At 48.3% G+C, this 7,352-nt stretch overlaps 1 protein-coding gene across 2 annotated transcripts in view; it reads left to right on the top strand.

Annotated features, from left to right (window-relative positions):
• Window positions 1–6,936: 6,936 nt before the first annotated feature.
• CANX (calnexin) overlaps window positions 6,937–7,352 on the top strand; it is a 36,912-nt gene continuing 36,496 nt past the window's right edge. For both annotated transcript variants that reach the window (XM_044262523.1, XM_044262531.1), the window contains exon 1: window positions 6,937–7,082. The gene's annotated coding sequence lies outside the window, so the exon portion shown is untranslated. The remainder of the gene's footprint in view (window positions 7,083–7,352) is intronic.

Raw genomic sequence — 7,352 nt, 5'->3', positions numbered from 1 at the left:
GCACAACTACTTTGGAAAACAATTGGGGAATCTTCTTTTTTTTTTTTTTCTTAAAGATTTTATTTATTTATCTGTCAGAGAGAGAGGGAGAGAGAGCGAGCACAGGCAGACAGAGAGGCAGGCAGAGGGAGAAGCAGGCTCCCTGCCGAGCAAGGAGCCCGATGTGGGCTCCCTGCCGAGCAAGGAGCCCGATGTGGGACTCGATCCCAGGATACTGGGATCATGACCTGAGCCGAAGGCAGCTGCTCAACAGAGCCACCCAGGCGTCCCACAATTGGGGACTCTTCTAAAGCTAAACACAGATCTACCGCAGAGATAGGCAGTTCTACTCCTACAGAGTACCCAAGAGAAATAGAGATGTTTGTATAAAAACTTATATACAGGGGCGCCTGGATGGTTCAATCTTTAAGCGTCTGCCTTTGACTCCGGTCGTGATCCCAGGGTCCAAGGTCGTGATTCCAGCGTCGAGGGATTGAAACCCATGTCGGGCTCCCTGCTCAGCGGGAAGCCTGCTTCTCCCTCTCCCACTCCCCCTGCTGGTGTTCCCTCTCTTCCTGGCTCTCTCTCTCTGTCAAATAGATAAATAAAATCTTAAAAAAAAAAAAAAAAAAAAAGCTCATATACAGATGTTCATGACAACATTACCTACGATAGCCCCAAACTGAAAAGAATCTAAAGGCCAATCAGCTGTTCAATGGATAGACAAATTGTGGCCTAGCCTTGCAACAGAATATTTTATTTTATTTTTTAACATATAATGTATTATAAGCCCCAGGGGTACAGGTGTGTGAATCGTCAGGCTTACACATTTCACAGCACTCACCATAGCACATACCCTCCCCAATGTCCATAACCCAACCACCCTCTCCCTACCCCCCCACAACCCTCAGTTTGTTTTGAGTTAAGAGTCTCCTATGGTTTGTTTCCCTCTTGATCCCATCTTGTTTCGTTTTTTCCCTCCTTACCCCCCACGACCTCCCGCCCTGCCTCCCAAATTCCTTATATCAGAGAGATCATATGATAATTGTCTTTCTCTGACTGACTTGTTTCACTTAGCAGAACACCCTCTAGTTCCATCCATGTCGTCTCGCAATGGAATATTATGCAGCAATGATCAGGAATGCATTCCTATACATGCTGCTAACATGTATGGGAAGACGACTACATATTGTATGATCCCATTTATTTTTAAAATTTCTATTACTTTATTTTTTTAAATTTAAATCCTATTAGCCAACATCTAGTACATCGTTAGTCTCAGATGTAGTATTCAATAATTTATCAGTTGCATAAAACACCCAGTGCTCATCACATCACATCACATCACACACCCTCCTTAATGCCCATCACGCAATTACCCCATTCCCCTCAGTATGATTCCATTTATGTGACCTCTCTAGAAAATGGAGATCAATAGAGGGAGAAAGCCATTTAGCAGTTGCCTGGGGTTGACTGGGAGTTGACTGCAAATATGGACAAAGGCTCACATATCCTGAACTTGGATTGTGGTAATGGCTGTAGAATTCTCTACATTTACTAAAAATTATTGAATCATTTACTGACAATAGGCAAACTTTATGGTATGTAAATTATATATCAATAAAGTTAAAAAAAACCTATGTGAGGGTAGAATAAATAGATTTCTTAAAAATATTTATTTACTTGAGAGAAAGCTAGCAAGCATGAGTGGAGGAAGCAGCAGAGGGAAAGGGAGAAGCAGGCTTCCCACTGAGCAGGGAGCCTGATGCGAGGCTTAATCCCAGGACTCTGAGATCATGACCCAAGCAGAAGGCAGATGCCCAACAGAACAGACTGAGTCACCCAGGTGTCCCAGAAGATTTTTCTGGTATGTAAGATTTCAACAAAACCTTACTCCATAGTCTTGGGAAGCACCAGGAAGATGAAACTACCAATCATGGTAGTAAACCACCAAGAAAAATGGAAGATGTCAGGTTATTCAGAGAACATTAAAAGAGATGTCTGTACAAAGAGTCCATAGCTATTTTATACCATAGAGCCCCAAATTCGAAACTGCCCAGATAACTGTTACTTGGTGAATGGGTAAACAGATAGGCATCCTCATATGATAGAATGCTACTTAGCAAGCAAAAGGAACAAATTTGTGATAAATGTTACTGTATAAATGAGGATCCTGGAAGACTTTGTTGAGTGAAAGAAGCCAGACACAAAACACTATATACTCTATGGTTCTATTAATATGAAGCTCTAGAAAAGAGAACTCTGTAGTAACAAATCAAGTCAGCATTTGCCTGAGGCCAGCAGTAGGGATGGGTTGGGAATTGCTATGAGGGAATGGTAGTGTAATAAAAATTGGTCTTTGTTCTGGGTTCCTGGTGCACAGCTCCTAAAATCCTTGGAATTTCCTGAACGACAGGAGCATCTTTTTTATTTTTATTTTTTAAGATTTTATTTATTTATTTGACATGGAGACAGAGATCACAAGTAGGCAGAGAAGCAGGCAGAGAGGGGTTGGGGAAGCAGGCTCCCTGGTGAGCGGAGAGCCGATGTGGGACTCGATCCCAGGACCCGGAGACTATGACCTAAGCCAAAGACAGAGGCTTAACCCTGAGCCACCCAGGCGCCCCTTATTTTTATTTTTTAAAAGATTTTATTTATTTTGAGAGAGCGAGAGAGCAAGAGCGGGGAGGTACAGAGGCGGAGGGAGAGAGAGACACTTTCAAGCACACGCCACACTGAATGTAGAGCCTGACGCTGGGCATGATCTCAGGACCCTGAGATTACGACCTGAGCCAAAATCAAGAATCGGACATCTAACCTACTGTGCCACCCAAGTGCCCCAGGAGTGTCTTTTGTTATCCATAAGGACCCCCTTTCGGCCACACCTGAGTTTATGCTATTCAGGTGATTATTGGTGGACCCCTAGAGAGCTTCCTGTTGGAGGCTGGTTACTAGCCTCACCAGTAGGAAAGAACTAAAGAGGAATGTACAGTGCTCCCTCTGGCTGTGTGCCCCCTTTTTCTTTCAAGCAAGGGAAGGAGGGGATAAGCAAGAGTGAGGGCTGCTTTGCAGATAGGTAGAGGGCAAGTTAAGTTATAAGAAGCAATTGGGGGGCACCTGGGTGGCTCAGTGGGTTAAAGCCTCTGCCTTCGGCTCAGGTCATGATCTCAGGGTCCTGGGATCGAGCCCCGCATCGGACTCTCTGCTCAGCAGGGAGCCTGCTTCCTCCTCTCTCTCTGCCTGCCTCTCTGCCTACTTGTGATCTGTCTCTCAAATAAATAAATAAATAAAATCTTTAAAAAAAAAAAAGAAGCAATTGGATAGGAAGGAGGGATTGGTCAACAATTTCGTTTACAATGAGTTTTAAACATTTTATTAAATTTTTTTAGAATTTATTTGCCACAGAGAGAGAGAGAGAGAGAGCAAGCGCATAGCATAGGGAGCAGCAGGCAGAGGAAAAGGGAGAAGAAGTCTCCCCACCGAGCAGGGATCCCACTGTGGGCTCCATCCTGGGTCCCGGGTATCCTGACCTGAGCCAAAGGCAGATGCTTAATGACTGAGCCACCCAGACATCCCTAAACATTTTATTTTTTAAAACTAAACACAAAAGCAGACATTTATTGATTTTTAAGTAAGCTCTACACCTAGTGTTGGGGCTTAAACTCATAAGCCCGAGATTAAGAGTGACAAACTTTACCAACTGAGCCAGGCAGGCGCCCCCCATTTATGTGATTCTTCACTGAAAAAATAACATACACACATTATGAAAAAGCCTCCTTTTCACTTTTCACTCACGGAACCCATATATTGCACAGGAAGTACCTGAACCTAAAGTCAGAAAATGAGCAAATCCACAAGTGTGGTTATGGCAAAATCAACAAGGGCCAATTGCCCTGACAGATAACCCTTGGATTTCTCCATCTCTTGGTAAGTATGGCATTATCTGCATGGGGGATCTGATTGATGAGATCTTCACTGCTGGAAAACATTTTGGAGAGGCAAACAACTTCCTAAGGCCCATCAGAAGATCATTTCCACGAGCGGAATCAAGAAAAAGACCACCCATTTTGTAAAAGGTGGAGATACTGGCAGCATGGAAGACCAGACTTGCAGGCTTAGTAGAGGGATGAACTGAGCAATTATTTTTGTAATCTGGTCAGTTAATCAACAGTGACTGCTTTTAAATTGGGGGCGGGCGGAATATATTCAATGAGGTTTGTCCTTTGCCGCCGCCTCCTTCTTCTTTTTAAGATTTTACTTATTTCTTTAGAGAAAAAGACAGCACAATTTTGGGGGGGGGGCGGCAGAGGGAGAGGCGGAAGCAGGCACCCGGCTGAGCAGGGAGCTCTACTTGGGTCTCCATCCCAGGGTCCTGGGATCATGATCTTTTTTTTTTAAAGAACGTATTTTTTTTTTTTTTTAAAGATTTTATTTATTTGAGAGAGAGAGAGAGACAGTGAGAGAGAGCACGAGCGAGGAGAAGGTCAGAGAGCGAAGCAGACTCCCCATGGAGCTGGGAGCCCGATGCGGGACTCGATCCCAGGACTCCAGGATCACGCCCTGAGCTGAAGGCAGTCGTCCAACCAACTGAGCCACCCAGGCATCCCTGGGATCATGATCTTAACTGACTGAGCCACCCACGTGCCCCTTACTTCTTCCTCTGAAGAACATTATGCTTTAGCCAAAAAAACCCCAAGCAGGATTCTTAGCAAGATCTCCAGTCTTGCTCTGTCTTTGGCCCAGAGAGGATCCCCAAGATCAGCCAAGCTTGAATTCCCTCTTTTGGGGGGGCTATCCAGTTCACCTCCAGTCACCCAGGCTCACACTCCCAGTGTTGGCTTTGATTCCTCTCTTTCCCTATCCTCCTGAGTCCAATGGACCATTCTTCAAGCATCAACATTTAATGCTTTTGTTTCTATACATGCTGCCTTTCCCTAACACTGCCTTTAAATCAGCTCCAAGAAGAGGCTTCCTAACTGTCTTCATAGTCTCTCTGTCTTTCAGAACTCCCTGGAATAATACTGAAATAATCTAAAATCCAAACCATCTCCCTGCAGACTCCTTGGCTAGGCCTTCAAGGGTTAGCCCCAATCCTAGAGCTGACATCCCATTGCTTTCTTAAACACCTTTCTCCAGCCAAAGAAATAAAATCTTTTAAAACACTCCAGCCTAGGGGTGCCTAGGTGGCTCAGACGGGTAAAGCCTCTGCCTTCAGCTCACGTCATGATCCCAGAGTCCTGGGATCGAGCCCCACATCAGGCTCTCTGCTCAGTGGGGAGACTGCTTCCCTCTCTCTCTCTGCCTACTTGTGATCTCTGTCAAATAAATAAATATAAAATAAATATAATCTAAAAAACAAAGCAAAAAAAACCACTCCAGCCTAAACACACACTACCCATTTTCCTTTGTTCGCATATGCCGTTGCCTCATCTGAGGAAGACTTCAACTCTCTTCCAGCTCTCCATCTACAGAAATCCTGCACACCTTACCAGGTCCAGCTCAAGTCTTCTTCTTTCCCTGTCCATTCTAGATGAAAGCGGTTCCAACTCAAAGCTACATTACTTTCTCTTTCTTTAAAAAAAATTTTTTTTAAAGATTTTTATTTATTTGAGAGATAGAGCAAGAGAGATCACAGAGAGAGAGGGAGAAGCAGACTCACTGCTGAGCAGGGAGTGGGATCATGACCTGAGCGGAAGGCAAACTCTTTTAACAACTGAGCCACCCAGGCACCCCTTCCCTTCTCTTTACTTTTTGGCCCCTTTACTGGAGTAGCTCTTTTGCTTGCATACAGTTTCTATAACTACATTTTAAGCTCATTGTTTGGAACACGTGGCATAAGGAATATCATAAGTAAAATTCTCTTCCATAGATCTGGGGGTTGAACTGGAGAATACTAAACTCAGGCAGACATCAAACTCTGTCTCCTCTTTTGTCCTCACAAGCGCCAGGAGGGAATAATGCTGGTTCTTAGGATAGGATATTCCGTTTCCTAAATCAGAGGGAAAGAGACTTAACCGTGGCTGATTGTAGTTTTTTCCATCTTAAGATTCAGCCTTTGGGTCTCCAAACAAACGGAAGACCGAGACCAGGACCTATAAAGGCCGAGAGAAACCATTTTCTGAGGTTCTCAGCATATTAATACTGAAGATGTGTCTGAGGTGGGTTACAAAAACTGTGATGTGTCTGACATCTTCCCATCCTATTCCCCGAACGCCGTCAGTCTGTCTCCGGGCCCTTACGTGTAATCTTATTCAAGGAGACATCCTAAACTGAAAAAGGAAATAACCTTGGGTTATAGTATTCTGGACTCTGTGCTGGGTAAGGCGGCGGCAGGCTGCTGCGCCCAGAGAGATGACTCTGCAGGAACGGTGGCGCCGGGTTACATGCACAGCGCTGCGCAGTCAACTCCAGGCCAGGCCAGAGGAGCCCGCGCCAGGTTCCGTCCCGGGTCCGCGTATGCCGCCTCCGGGAACCGGCCCCTCCCGATGGCCCAGCGGAGCTCCCACCCGGTCTGCCGGCTGCCATTCGCCCCTAAGCCAAGGGAACGGGATGCCCATGCCGGGGGCATGGTCCAAGCTCCGGCGGCGTAGGAACCGAACAGCTGGGGATGAAGGGCCGGGCAGCGGGCCCACTAAGGCACCAGGGCAACCGGGCGCCGGAATGCCGGCCGGGCCAGCCCCGCCCCAGGGCGCGCGCGCTCGAGGTTCCCGATTCAGGGGCGGCCCACCTCCTTCCCTCCTGTCCAATCAACAGCCACTTCCTGCCTCATTCCCAGCCAATCCTCACACTCCACGAAGAATAGCCCTAGGGGGCGTATGGGAAGGTGCATAGAGCGATGGCCGCATCGGCCAACCAAAGACCGGAGCTTGTGCGAGGGGGCGGGACTTGGCGCCGGCCCTAGCTACTCAGGAGCGAGGGGCGGACGCAGGGCCGGGCTTCGCGCGGTGGGGCTCGCTCGCGCGGCAGCGGCTGTAGCCGAGGCCTCTTGGTTCTGCGGCACGTGACGGTCGGGCAGCCTCTGCCGCTGTCTCCACTGCAGCGCGGGGCCAGGTGTGCGGGCGGGTGGAGACGCTGGCACCGCCGGCGGTCCCGTAAAACTCGAGGTGAGGCAGGAGGCCCACGCGTGTCCTCGGGCCTGTGAGGACCACGGGGGGCCTGGGTGCGGGGCGCGGCGGCGAAGGGCCGGGCGTGGCCAGGGCGAGGGGGTCGGGCTGGGTTTGAGGGCCCAGGCCCCAGCAGACGCGCCGGCGGTGAGGGACGAGGCCCGAATCTGGGCTGCTCGGCGTGGGGAGCCAGGCCCTGGCAGCGCCGCCGGGGGCGGGAGGCGTGGCAGGTGCCCTAGAGGCTCCCTTGACCTCTGGGTGGCTAACTTC

This window comes from Neovison vison, chromosome 1 (genome assembly GCF_020171115.1).
Source record: "Neovison vison isolate M4711 chromosome 1, ASM_NN_V1, whole genome shotgun sequence".
NCBI lineage: Eukaryota > Metazoa > Chordata > Mammalia > Carnivora > Mustelidae > Neogale > Neogale vison.
This window is presented reverse-complemented; position numbering and strand designations above follow the sequence as displayed.